The sequence below is a fragment of the Diabrotica virgifera genome, chromosome 2, assembly GCF_917563875.1.
Source record: "Diabrotica virgifera virgifera chromosome 2, PGI_DIABVI_V3a".
Lineage (NCBI taxonomy): Eukaryota > Metazoa > Arthropoda > Insecta > Coleoptera > Chrysomelidae > Diabrotica > Diabrotica virgifera.
The window spans coordinates 203,089,202-203,104,280 of NC_065444.1; the positions used below are offsets into that span (position 1 = coordinate 203,089,202).

General features: G+C 30.0%; 1 protein-coding gene across 1 annotated transcript in view; it reads left to right on the forward strand.

Moving 5' to 3' along the window:
* The window catches only part of LOC126879762 (uncharacterized), a 118,385-nt gene that overhangs the window by 10,308 nt on the left and 92,998 nt on the right, over nt 1-15,079 (forward strand). The window lies entirely within an intron of this gene.

Below are 15,079 nucleotides of genomic sequence, written 5' to 3' on the forward strand. Positions count from 1 at the left end.
AAAAAATAATCTATATGATGTTCCTAATAATATGTATCTAGCTGATAAAAGAGCTGTGAATGGTGATCAGATAAGTGAACTTTTTGCTGTTTACTTCTCTGAAGTTTATGTTTCTTCCCTGGATGTAAGTTATCATGACACATTTAATAATTATTCTTCTAGTAAGTGTGATTCTTTGACAGCGGAAGTTATTTATGAAGGTTTGTCAAAACTTTCTAATAATGTAACAGCTGGACCGGATGGACTTCCCGATTTTTTCTTGAAAAACTGTGCTTACAGTCTAACACAACCATTGTTTGTTCTATATAACTTATCATTGAAATTAGGCATTCTTCCTGATAAATGGAAAACTAGCCATTTAATTCCAATTTTTAAATCTGGCGAAAGAGAAAATATAGAAAATTACAGGGGTATATCTAAACAATCGACCATTCCTAAACTACTTGATAAGTTGATTTATAACCATATTAGTTTTACTGGTCAACAATTAATAAATAATTATCAACATGGCTTTATGCACAAGAAATCCACAACTACAAACTTACTATCTTATGAAACATCTATTATCAGAGATCTGGAAAGAAAATGTCAGGTAGATTGTGTATACACAGACTTTTCAAAAGCCTTTGATAGGATTGACCACTACTTACTGTTACATAAACTTAAGGCATATGGTTTCAGCGATCAGCTTTTAAAGTGGTTTGCTAGCTATTTAATAGGTCGCACACAAAAGTCAAACTGGGTTCATTTATGCCAGATGCAATACAAATAAAATCTGGAGTTCCACAAGGTGCTTATTGCTCGCCCCTTCTGTTCAATCTATTTATTAACGACATAGGTGAATGTTTTAATCACTCTAAGTACTTGCTATTTGCTGATGATTTAAAGATGTACAGATCTATCAAAGATCATGAATATTGTAGTCTCCTTCAAAACGATCTCAATAATTTAGTTGAGTGGTGTAACAAAAACAGACTCTTTTTAAACGTTAATAAATGCCATTTCATTAGCTTCCACAAAGTTTTAAAACAGTAAAGGATTTTAGGAGTAATATTCGATAAAAACTTAACGTTTGTGGATCACATTAACTATGTGACAGCAAAGGCTTCAAAAGTATTGGGTTATATACTTCGCAGTTATGCTGATCTTTCCCTTAATACAATAAAGACTGTTTACTCATCATTGGTTATATCTATATTAGAATTCTCCTCTATTGTCTGGTCACCATTTTATAATGTTCATGTTGTTTGCCTCGAGGGAGTTCAAAATAAGTTTTTAAGATTTGCAGCGTACAGATTGGGATATAATGTTATTGAACTAAACCACAACTATACCATCATCCGTAGTGATCTCAATTTACACTCCTTAAAGTCCTTAGAATTATAAATGATCTAGCTTTTATTTATAAACTATTAAATAGTGAAATCAATTGCCCTGATTTATTAAAATTAATAAACTTTAATATTCCAAACCATGATCTGAGCAATAATAACTTGTTCCATGTACCTCATCATTCAACAAACTATGGTCTTAACTCACCAATAGATAGAACTTTGACAATAGTCGCCTGAATGATTTGGACGTCGATTTATTCTCTTCTTCCAGAAGAGTATTTTAAAAACCGACTAAAATTAATTTTTTCGGTCAGCACTTATGTTTAATATTATATTTTCAGTAGATTTGTGTGTATGTTAAATTTAGTTTTATTGTAATGTACTTACTACAGTTTTATGATGTCACACTTTCATTTAATACATTTAATTTTATTTTTTGTTTTTTTACTGTTTTACTGGACTTTACTACTACTACTTTTACTTCTACTTATTGTTTATATATGTATATTTTTTATGAATTTGGAGAAACCCGTAAATAAATAAATAAAATAAACTCTTTCAACTTTTTTCGATATCTCTAACGCGAAGCAAAATATAAAAAAATTTTTTCGTGCAAATTAGTTTACAAACGTCGCAATAAACACGGCTACATTTAGAACTGTACACTACCCATTCGTGAAGAATTATCCCCATTAGCTTTCATTTTAAAATAAAAAATCGCCTTTTGCAAGTAGCTGGTTTTATTATTATCTAGTTGTGTAACAAATTCACAAATGTTTTCAAGATATCTATACGGTCGATTATTTATAAAATATTGTTGAAATTCCAGATTTAAATGTTTTGGCCAATCCCCTATATCGTTAGGAAAAGAGTTAATAACATTGTCGTTTTCCATAGGAGATGACGGGGATGTACTTGTGACAGGTGAAGTCGCTTTAAAATTAACAGTGGAGTCATTATATTATAATTTTTTTTTCGTTAAATGAAAGAATTTTGAAATTTTATTTTGTTATTACAATAACACAAATTTTCTGATGATCCTTTCAGGCCCCATTAAAATTCGGGCCAGAGGCAGGTGCCTCATGGGCATAGTGGTAAAATAGGCCCTGTACCGGGTTGGTACAATCATTGGCTATAACAATCATACTGTGTTTTTCCTCAAAGTTCGGAACACCCTATGGAATATTCTAGCAATAAAAAATATTGAAATTAAAACTAAATTGTAGCCTTAGGTTTTCTTAACATTCTTACTCTAAGCTAATTAGCAAAATACAAGAAAAAGTTATTTACCAGCAATTTTATTGCTGGAATCGAATCTTATGATTGTATAAATATATTAATATTATATGTATACAAAGTCTGCAGATAGTGTGTTTTTTTTCAATTTTTGCTCTTTAACTCTAAAGATTTTACCCTTACACCAAAAACACCCAAATAAAAATTCACCGTAATTAAATTCTGCACAGAGACGTGTTTTTGCCGATTTACTTCGACGAAAATTTTTCACGGAAAATGCAGTTTTCCAACAAAATCTTTAATTTTCAGGTAAAATTTTAGTTAAGTTATTGTTTATAAAAAATTAAATCACTTGGTAATATAGAAGCCCTCTTCGTATAGATTAAAATTCCAGAAGCCAATGGAAATTGAGTGAACAGTATATTAACAATTGAATTGTTAATTAAAAATTTACGGTCGCTATAATAACCACAATAATTATGACACACAAAAATAACTATGATTGTATAAACACACACTGTACCTATCTAATGTACTACACAGAATTGAAATCGGACTATTTAAGCGTCCTCAGGAATATTTTAAAATTATAAACAATTTTTTTGGCTTATAGACAAATAGAATATCTCGGGAAATATTAAATTAAATTAAATCATGAAAACGTTATTGGAAAAAACTGGCAGGATGCTTCTTTTAAAAGAAAAAACGTTTAATTATAATGAGTGGTTCTTAAGATACAACCGTTCAAAATTGACCACCATTTAGGGCAAAGATTTAAAAAATATGATCATAATTTTCGAGACATCACCTTTTTATTTTTGTCCTCTTTCTCCACACCATTTTTTGTATATTTAAAATACTTATAACATATATTATTATAATAAAAACTATCGATATTACGAGTAAAAATTGCCAAAAATAGCAAAATTCCAATAAAAAATCAGGTTGCAGAAAATGTTATCTTAAAGATCAAAATCGGTATACGTTAAAATAATGCATTTTCTTGGCTTCCGATTAAGCAATTTTCTTCATTCTTTTTATGTTCCCAAGTAACTCGAGTAGAGACATCTAACTAACGGATTATTAAATGTCAAACTTGCTTTTGCTTTGTTATAATAGATTAATTTATTTATAAGAAAAGAAAACTACATATTTTTCCAGTTGTAGACTTTTTTTAGATAAACTTACTACAAGTGTACCTTTTAACGTTAAAAACACAATTATTCTCAGTTGAAAGCTGTATATTTATTTAAATAACCGTTATTTAAACAAATTAAAAAATTTTGTTATAACAAATAAATTAATTTATTATAACAAAACATAAATTAACTTTGACATTTAACAATACGTTAGTTATATGGCTCTACTCGAGTTACTTGGGAACAAAAAAAGAATGAAGAAAATTGCTCCATGGAAGCCGAGAGAAAATGCATTTTTTTTAACGTATACCGATTTTGAACTTTGAGATTACATTTTCTGCAACCTAATTTTTGATTGGAATTTTGCCATTTTTGGCAGTGTTCACTCGTGATATCGATAGTTTTTATAATAATAATATATGTTATGAGTATTTTAAAGATAAGAAAATTGGTGTGGAGAAAGAGGACAAAAATAAATAGGTGATGGTTCGAAAATTATGATCCTATTGTTTATATCTTTATTACCCTTCTTATCTTTATTCAATACCCTTTTCATGATTTAATTTAATTTAATATTTCCCGAGATACCTATTCTATTTGTTTATAAGCCAAAAAATTGTTTATAATTTGAAAATATTCCTGAGGGCGCTTAAATAGTCCAATTTCAATTCCGTAAAGTAAGATTAGATAGTTATAGTGTCTTTTTATACAAAAATCATAGCTATATTTATGTATCATATTATTGTGGTTATTATAGCGACCGCAAATTTTTAATTAACAATTCAATTGTTGCTAAACTGCTCATTCAATCCTCGGCTTCGGGAATTATAATCTATAGGAAAAGAGCTTTTGGATTACCAAGTTATTTAATTATATATAAACGATTACTCATCTAAAATTTTAGTTGAAAGTTAAAGATTTTGAAGGACAAACCCGCATTTTCCGGAGAAATCTTCCGTCGAATTAAATCGTTAAAAACACGTCTCTGTGCAGATTTTCATTACGGTGAATTTTTATTTGGGCGTTTTTGGTGTTAAGTTAAAATTTTTGGAGTTATAGAGCAAAAATTTAAAAAAACAAGATTTTCGGGCGCCATTTTGTTTATAAAAAAAGTAGCACACTATCTGCGGACTTTGAATACCTACATTATTATAATATACGATATAAGATTCAATAATAATGATATAAAATTCGATTCCAGCAATAAAATTGCCGGTAAATAACTTTTCCCAAAAATGGCCTATTCTCCGATAATCTGCCCGGACTATCTGTTTTTTGATTCATTTACCTATGTTGGATAATAAAAACGTCAGGTAACAACTAGTCACGTTTTTTCTCAATAAATCCTCAGTGTCTGCTTACTTTAATAAACAAACGTAAAGTAGGCAATGAGAAATTAACAATTTGAGAGATGCCAAATTGATAACAGTCAAAAGTGTCTAGTTTGTTGTGAAAATTAGTTGATTTATTACTTAAAGTTTCAATTATGCCCATAACTTGTTTTTTTTTTTGTAGAAATGGAACGTACTATAAGGAATTTGACCCGTGATGAGTGGGTTCAAGCAGTGACCTTATACAGCGAAGGACTTCGCTACCATGCCATGGTTAGGATGTTTTTTGTATTATAAAAGTACATTATTATCTCTTATGCTTGAACCTACTCCACACGGGTCAAATTCCTTGTAGTCGAGGAAATGAAGCATTTTGGCTCGCAATTTTTTCGTCCAGCATGGATTTACTTGAAATTTTCACAGAAGGTAGAGAATAGTCCAAGGATCATTTTCTATAGCATTCCGCTATACGCTAAAACCTTGGGGGTGGTTGCCACCCCATCTCGGGGGCGGAAATTTTTTATTACATTTTAAATATGTAAATCGATGTAAAAAGTAATTCTAAGAAAAAAATGTTTTTTACATTTGCTTCGTAAAACTCATATTTTTCGAGTTATTTGCGCTTGAAAGTAACAGTTTTCGATGAAAAAATCGACTTCTTTAGAGAAATTTTTGGGAATACCTCGAAAAATATGCATCCAATCAAAAAAACTGTAGATATCATAATTGTATCCTTTAGAAACACAAACCAAATTCTTTTTCTGTAATATCTTTAAGACCAACACAAACCGAGATACGGCAAGTTAAAAGTTAGCTTTTTTCGTTAAATGCATAATTTGAAATATTCAAAGTAAAATAACGGAAAAACTTTACATTTTTCGAGGAAAACTTAAATAATCTTTTTTCAAGTATACATTTAGTCCTTTCAAAAAATATTAATAAAAAGTTTCTAGCCTGAAAAAATCAAGCAACTTATGATCAAAAAAGGTCGGTACCTGCTTTTCTTTATGAAAAAATCAGTGAAAACAACCCCCTAACTACCCTCCTAATTAAAAATTAGTCTTCACCTTTCTGTAATTCCTTTTATATTTGTATTATCAATAAACTCAAGAAGTTTGACCTATTTAAAATGCCTAATTTTAGAAAAATTGGAGTTTAAAGGAAAATTAATTTTGGAATTTCCCGTTTTCTCCTTTGACTTCAAAATATTTCCGAAAATACTGGAGATGCGAAAAAAATGAAGGACTACTAAATTGTAGCTTTTTTAATAACTAAAATTCTCTTGTGCATAGATTTACATTACATTGAACAGTTAGCGAGATATAGCTGTCTAAAACCTCTATTTACGAGCAAACACCCCCTTATTCGAGCCCTTTAGACCCACCCTAATTAAAAACTAAATGACCTTACAGAATTTAAAGGTACGATTCCGAAAGAGGCTGCAGACTGCAGACCGCAAACCTCAGACTGCAGCGACAGTGTCGTCTGTGGTCAGACCAATTCCGAGCAGAACGGCACTGCATCTATATACTAGTGAAAACGGCATTGCACGATGGGAATTTATAATAGTATAATATTAAAAGTCGTATACGTAGGATGTCAGACGCAATGAACAATGATGAATTAATGTTATATCTTTTGATGGAAGAAGAAGGTGACGACGATCTTTTACTTTTGCATTATAAAAGAAAAAGGAAGTCAACTAGGTCTCTATTTAAAAATAGACAATTTGAAGGAAGCTTGCGTCGTAAATAACTGAATATTTAACAATAAAACACTGAAAACGTTTGTTTTCTATACCTCCACAAAATTTATTATAACTATGTGACTACAGCTGTTTCGGAAGTATAGAAAACAAACGTTTTCAATGTTTTATTGTTAGATAAAATGATCTTCCATCAAGTAACGGTCGAATCAATCAATTATTTAACTTAATATTTGGCTATACAATTAATTAATTGCTCTTCTTATTCATTTGAAATACTTATTTTCAAAAGAAATTCAATCCTTTTCACTTTTCAGTCAATCTAGAAACAGCAAAAATACGTGTTGTCGCTCTGCAGTCGGCGACACTACTGGTTCTGGTGCAGTACTGCGGTCTGCGGTGGCGACGTTCTGCGTGCGGCGGCGACAGTGCCGCTCTACTCGACATCAAGCTCATAAGAAACCATATGAACCAGTAGGTCTGTCGCTGCGGTCTGCGGTTTGCAGTTTGCGGTTTGCGGTCTTGTTCGGAATCGTACCTTAATTTACACAGTCTTATAAGTCTTCAAAAATCCTACAAAGTCGTTTTTGAAAAAACTTTTTATCGCCAAAAATGAAGGAGCTATGTTTATAAAACGAATTTTTTTTCGAAAAATTCGGATAGTCCGCTTATGGATAATTTTCAATGTATGTATAATACCACAGAATCGGTTCGCATTTTGGGAGATGACTAAAAAATATTTGTATTTGTATTTGTACGTATTTGTAAATTCGTATTTTTGTGTAAATAAATGTTTTTGTAATTCTTTAATTCTACTTTTTTTCTGTATAGATCTATTAACATATCTACTTATAAAAACTCTAATGTTATTAAGGGTGGTTTTTAAGGGTTAAAATATTATGATATTATATCCTAAAGTATATAGTCCTGTCGCCAGGGGGGGTACAACGGCCTCCTGTATTCAGATGGACTTACCCAAGTTTTTTTTATGTATTTTGACCCGTAGAACACGAATTTTTTGGGTAACAGTTGATCCAGATGTCGATAAGATTGTTATAAACAAAGAACTTGAGGAATTACATAACAGCGATTTCTCGCAAAATAAAACATGTTTTTGTATTTTTTGGGCCATTCTAACCAAAAAGTGTTCCTACAAATTTTTTCGTAGGATGCACAGTTTTCGAGATAAACGCGGTGGAACTTTCAAAAAATTGAAAAATTGCAATTTTTGTACCCGAATAACTTTTGATTAAAAAATAAAATAGAAATTCTGCTTACCGTATTTGAATGTTCAAGTCAAAGTATATCGGTTTTAGTTATTTGCATTGCTAAAAATTTATTATTTTATTGTTAAACAAAAGTATAAACACCTAGTGCTGGAGTGATGTTTTCAATGATTTCTCATTTAAAATCGAACGAGTAGATAGAGTAGGTACAAGTGCAAGCGAGGCTATTTCTACGTAGCATGCGTGTAAACGCATGTATTAGGCACGGGAAACACTATGTGTTTATAGCTTTTTTTAGCAATAAACACATAAATTTTTAGCAATGTATATATTATAAACCGATAGAATTTGACTTGATCTTTCAAATGCGGTAAGCAGAATTGCTATTTTATTTTTTAATCAAAAGTTATTCGGGTTCAAAAATTGCAATTTTTCGATTTTTTGAAAGTTCAACCGCATTTATCTCGAAAACTATGCATCCTATGAAAAAACTTGTAGGAACATTTTTTGGTTAGAATGGCCCAAAAAATACAAAAACAGGTTTTGTTTTGCGAGAAATCGCTGTTATGTAATTCCTCAACTTCTTTGTTTATAACAATCTTATCGACATCCGGATCAACTGTTACCCAAAAAATTCGTGTTCTACGGGCCAAAATACATAATAAAAACTTGGGGAAAGTCCATCTGAATACAGGAGGCCGTTGTACCCCCCCTGGCGACAGGACTATATAAAACAATCATTATTTAACCAATCAAAACCAAATTTTACCCATATTAAAGTTTACAATGTTTTTATATAATTTTTGACAATAAGGAGTAGTTTACACCCCTAAAAATAATCAACGCCCTTAAGCATGATATAAAATATGAAGTACAGGGTGAGATGATCCTAATCCCAAATTTTTTCCAAATCGATGGAAGCGGAAATTAATCTTTTAGGATAAGTAAATTTTTTATATATAGCTCCAACAAGGGTGGATTTAAGGGTTGAAATATTATGATAGTATATCTTAAAGCATAAAACAATTATTATGTGACTAATAAGAACCAAATGTTGACAATATTAAAGTTTAAAATGTTATTTTATAACTTTTTATAATTAGGGGTAGTTTTCATCCTTAAAAAACCAAAAGCATACAACTGCTCAATATAGAAAATTAACTAGAGGGTGTAATGAGTAAAGACTGGATTATATGCAAAATGCATATGCATATATATGCTGCATATTTCTCATGTTTTTCATAAATGCATATGCCTTGCATATTTGGAGATTTAAGAGCATATAAATGCATATTTTGATGGGAATTTACTCTACCCCATTTAAAAATAAGGTATATATTAGTAACATCAACATCCATTAAAATAAAATGTGAAAGTAAATATTTTGCTGTTAAGCTCCTTTGTTGTTGTACCCATAAACATAATGGGCGTTATTTATAGCTGCAGGTATCATTATCCGGATATTTAAGATTTATAGACTTCTCAGAATTTACAAATTACCTAAGTAAATACCGATTATATTTTGAATAACATTACAAATATTACCTGTACTTTCTGCTGGTGTCGGCCAACTATGAATTATTCTGGGAAAACCAACCAAAACGAAATTTTAAGGCAGCGTTGCCAATTTAGCTTATTTTATGCTAGATTTGGCATATTTTTGTGTTGTTTAGCTTATTTATTTCTTGTTTAGCATATAGCATATTTTCTAGCATATTAAATAATATAAAAATTATTTAGTAAAAATCGAAAATCTTCTAATTCAGAACAAATTTTTATGTTGGCCTTACAATTACTAAAACAACTTAGGAACTCTCTCACAGGAACTTGAAACTGATATCAGTGAGTCAAATCTGATTCCTAACAAAAAATGTTTAACCATTCACACATACACACCTACATCAGCAAATCCCTTCGCCTTCAATAATGTTTATATTAGTACTTATGTCTGTGGACCATGAGATTACTATTAACTACAGGATCATGTTTCAGCATTTTTTAAAACAAATAATTTATCTGTACTGGGTTATGCTTGCTATAGGGATTTTTTATTAGTTGATAATGGAATACCTACTGTTGAACTGATCATTCCATCATTCTTGTGAGGTTTGGCAAATACTATATTGGTCGAGTTGGCAACACTGTTTTAAGGGTAGGATAGATTATTTTATTTTATGAATGGTTAGTCTTAAATCAATCGCCGATTATTCAACTTTTGTGATTGCAAGTTATTGACTATACTGTGTAAAAAAATCATTTTATTATTATTGTGAAAATGCCTAAAGTAGCAAGGGAAAAATCAAGTCTTCTCAGAAGTTGGATTGGAAGTAACAATCATCTAAAAGTTATCGACAGTGAAAGTATGTTTTGCACCATTTGTGATAAAAAGGTAAGTTCTCCACTTCAATAGATTTTTAAACTTATCAAACTTCTTTGCACATCTATGTGTCTGTCTATTCTAAAATGACAAACCGTCCCATTTCTTCAAAAACTGTTTTTTAAAGTTCGCAACGGTTTGGCTTATACAGAGCGAGGTGTTGAGAGTGGCCCACCCTGTATACTACGGTACACTGACTGTACTTTATTGTTTGACGATTTCAATTTCACTTTGAGAAATAAAAAAAAATTGGGGGAGGTTTAAAAAGTTTGATCATTTTAATGTAGGTATCTATTTACGAAAACATCTAAAACATCATTATCATTATATTCCAGATTCCATGTCAAAAGAAATTCCAAGTAGTTCAACACATAAAAACTTCACTTCACCAAACTAAGCTATCAAAAAATGATAATAAACCTCGCCAGCAGATTCTACAGAACAGTTTGCAGATTCAGAATACGTCAGTTGGGCAAGAAACCTTTGCAAAGGATTTATGCCATTTTTTTTTGAACTGCAATATCCCTCTGCACAAGTTAGAACATAAATCGTGTCAAAACTTTTTAAAAACTTATTGCAAGATTAAAGATAAACCAGCTCAAATACCAAGTTCTTCAACTCTTCGGAAAAAATATGTCAGTGCATGTTACAAAGATGTGATGACGAGTATTAAAAATCAGTTAAAAGCCGATTATCTTTGGATTTCCGTCGACGAAACAACGGATACAAAGGGTCGACAAATTGCGAATCTAATTGTTGGAGTTCTTAACGACTCTGGCGATTTTAAAAACTCATACTTAATTAGTGTAAAATGTTTGGAAAAAACAAACTATGCTACAATAGCTAGATTTGTTAACGAATCCCTAACAAATTTTTTTTTACCTGATCAAGTACCATTTGAAAAAATATTATTAATGCTTAGTGATGCCGCCTCATATATGATGAAAGCTGCATCCAATCTTAAAATCTTTTTCCCTAATTTAATTCACTGTACATGTTTGGCGCACGGCCTAAACAGAGTTGCAGAGAAAGTTAGAATTGAATTTCCCAATGTAAACACCTTAATAAATAATGTAAAAAAAGTATTTCTGAAAGCACCACTACGTGTACAGGTATATAGGGAGATGCTTCCCGATATTCCTTTACCACCAGAACCAGTATTAACCAGATGGGGAACTTGGCTTAAAAGTGCTATATTTTTATCTGAACACTACGACGACATCAAAAGCGTTATTTCAAGTTTTGATCCGACTTGTACCGCTATTGATAACTGTCAAAATATTTTTAAAGAAAAGTCTATTAAAAATCAATTGTTGTATATAAAATCGAATTTCGATATCATTGAAAGTTCAATTACAAAATTAGAGGCTCAAAATTTATGTCTTCACAATAGTATGTCTATTGTTGATTCGGTTAAACAGAAAATAACAAATCTGAATGGGGAAATTGGAGTAAAAATTAAAGATAAACTTGATGACGTTTTAAACAAAAATGAGGGTTTCACTTTATTGCGTTCAATAAATAATATAATCAATTTTGGAAACTTCGATGAAAATATTAATATGGATCCGTCTCTAATAGCAAAGTTTAAATATGCCCCAATTACATCTTGTGACGTTGAGAGATCTTTTTCTGCCTATAAACAAATATTAACAGATAGAAGACATAATATTAGTTTAGAAAATATGAATCAATATATGATTATTTATTGTAACAATAAAAATATGTAAATTTGTTTTATTGTACTCTTTTTATAATATTAGTTTAGAAAATATGAATCAATATTGTAACAATAAAAATATGTACATTTATTTTATTGTACTCTTATTTATCTTGTGGTCAAAATAAAATATTTTGCCGTTTTATTTGTCACAAAACCTGAAGTTAAAAAAATATATTAAGAAATAATAATACAATTTGGTTTAAATTCAAACCTATTTATTTATTTTTATTATTTTTTATTTATTTATGTATTTAACGTAAACCATAAAATTATTCATATAAAAATAAGTGCATATATAAATGCATATTTGCATGTTAATTGTGCATATTCAGCTTGTTTTAAAATGCATATTGCATGCATATTTTAGACATTTTTTAGTGCATATTTTCCAGTCTCTAGTAATGAGCCTAAACCCAAATTTTAGTACAAATCGATGCTGGACTAAAAAATTGCGAGGTTTTGCCATTTTTTCAGCTTCATTTCCTCGACTATTGTAGCAGGTTCCATTTCCACTAAACAAGAAAAAAAAATAATTTGCACAAAAACGAGACTTTGATTGAAAGATTGAAAATTTTGAATAAAAATCTACTAATTTTCACAACAAACCAGACACTTTTTGGCCAGTATCAATTTGATATTTATCAAATTGTAAATTTTTCATAGTCAACTTTAGGCTTTTTTATTAAACTAAGCAGAAAATGTGGTTTTATTCATGAAAGACATGGCTAGTTGTTAACGTACCTAACTTTTTTATCATCCGATTATAAGCGAATGGATCAAAAAACAAAATGTTAAGAAAGCCTAATGCTACAATTATGTTTTAATTTTAATATTTTATACAAGCTCGAATATTCCACATGGTGTTCCGAACATTAAGGAAAAAACACATTATGATTGTTACACACGCTATACAATGGCATTTACCTGTCCAGCAACACTATTACTATATCGATATTCTTAAAGAATAATGCTATAACATAGATACTAAAAAAAAAACACTCAAATCGAACAGATTTAGGAAATTCGAGAGGTCAAAAATGTCCCATTTTTAAGGTGGTGCGTTAATTTTGCTGCTCAATGTACAGGGTGTAACGAAAATACAGGTCATAAATTTATTCACATATTCTGGGACCAAAAATAGTTTGATTGAACCTAACTTACCTTAGTACAAATGTGCATATAAAAAAAGTTACAACCCTTTGAAGTTACAAAATGAAAATCGATTTTTTCAATTATATCGAAAACTATTAAAGATTTTTTATTGAAAATGGACTTATGGCATGCTTATGACAGTAGCATCTTAAGAAAAAATTATAGTGAAATTTGGACACCCTATAAAAATTTTATGGGGGTTTAGTTCCTTTAAACCCCCCCAAACTTTTGTGTACGTTCCAATTAAATTATTATTGTAGTACTATTACTTAAACGCAATATTTTTAAAACTTTTTTGGCTCTTGGTACTTTTTTGAAAAGTCAGTTTTTATCGAGATATTTTGAATATTTGTCAAATCCGCCACATATTTGTATATGGTTAAGTACGATTATGGAGACTTTGTAATAATATGAAAATTTATGTATGATTTACATTTTTAGGTATATTTTGAACCGTATTAAAAAAGAAGCCATATCTCGATAAAAGTTGCCTTCTCGAAAAAATGCAAAGAGGCAAAAAAGTTTTAGAAATATTTTGTTTAACTAATGGTATCGCAGTAATAGTTTAATTGGACCATACACAAACATTTGGGGGGTTTAAAGGAACAAAACCCCCATAAAATTTTTATGTAAACATATTAAAAAAGAAGCCGCAACTCGATAAAAACTGCCTTATCGAAAAAATACTAAGAGCCAAAAAAGTTTTAAAAATATTGATTTTAACTAATGGTACCACAATAATAATTTAATTGGAACGTACAGAAAAGTTTGGGGGGTTTAAGGGAACAAAACCCCCATAAAATTTTTATGGGGAGCACAAATTTCACTATAATTTTTCTTTAAGATGCTCCTGCCATAAGGATGCCACATATCCATTTTTAATAAAAAATCTCTAATAGTTTTCGATATATTCGAAAAAATCGATTTTCATTTTGTAATTTCAAAGGGCTATAACTTTTTTTATGTGCATATTTGGCCTAAGGTAAGTTAGATTCATTCGAACTATTTTTGGTCCCAGAATATGTGATTTAATTTATGACCTGTATTTTTGTTACACCATGTATATTAAATTTATACTAGTTTACTGTTAGTTTCTCTGCCTTTTTTAAAATAATTTTTGGGCAAGAATAGCGCGTTCTAGAGAAAATAAATCTTTCTCACGATTAAATTTAAAAATTCAGATTTGAAAGTTTATTTACCAAGCCTAATGGAGTCTTATTATTCATAGAGCGAAAAGTAAACGAGCTAACCTGAAATATTTCTGAAATTGTTTAAATTGCTGAGCGAAATCAGCATTGGTAATTTTGTTTGTATGCAATCAAGATATAAAATGAGAGTGTCAAGTCATATTAACCTGACGAATGTGTGATTTCTTAAGAGCATAGGCGCAAAATGTCGCCTGTCAAAATGTTCAATGTGTTTTAAATGTATTCATTTCTTTTTTCAAATCCTGAGAAAACTAATAAATCTTTTTGAACAATTTAAACTCAGAATGAAAGATTACATTATTACCAAGGGCCGAAAGTCCCTAAAAACTTCTATACTGTTTATTTTAATGAGTTACAGAGGTGAAAATTTAGAGTGATATTTAATTACAAAATTTCGTTCAAAATAAACTTCTTATTTATTCTAAGGGACTTTCGGCCATCGGCATTCACGTAATCTTTTTTCTGCGTTTAAATTTTTCAAAAACATTTATTTGTTTTCTCAGGTTTCGAAAAAAGTGAATACATTTAAAGCACAACAGAAATTTTGACAGACGACATTTTCCGCATTTCCCCTTAATAATTACATACACGATTTACTGTTCTCGTTATGCAAAATTATTGATTTCGTTTTATCTAATTATTACTTAT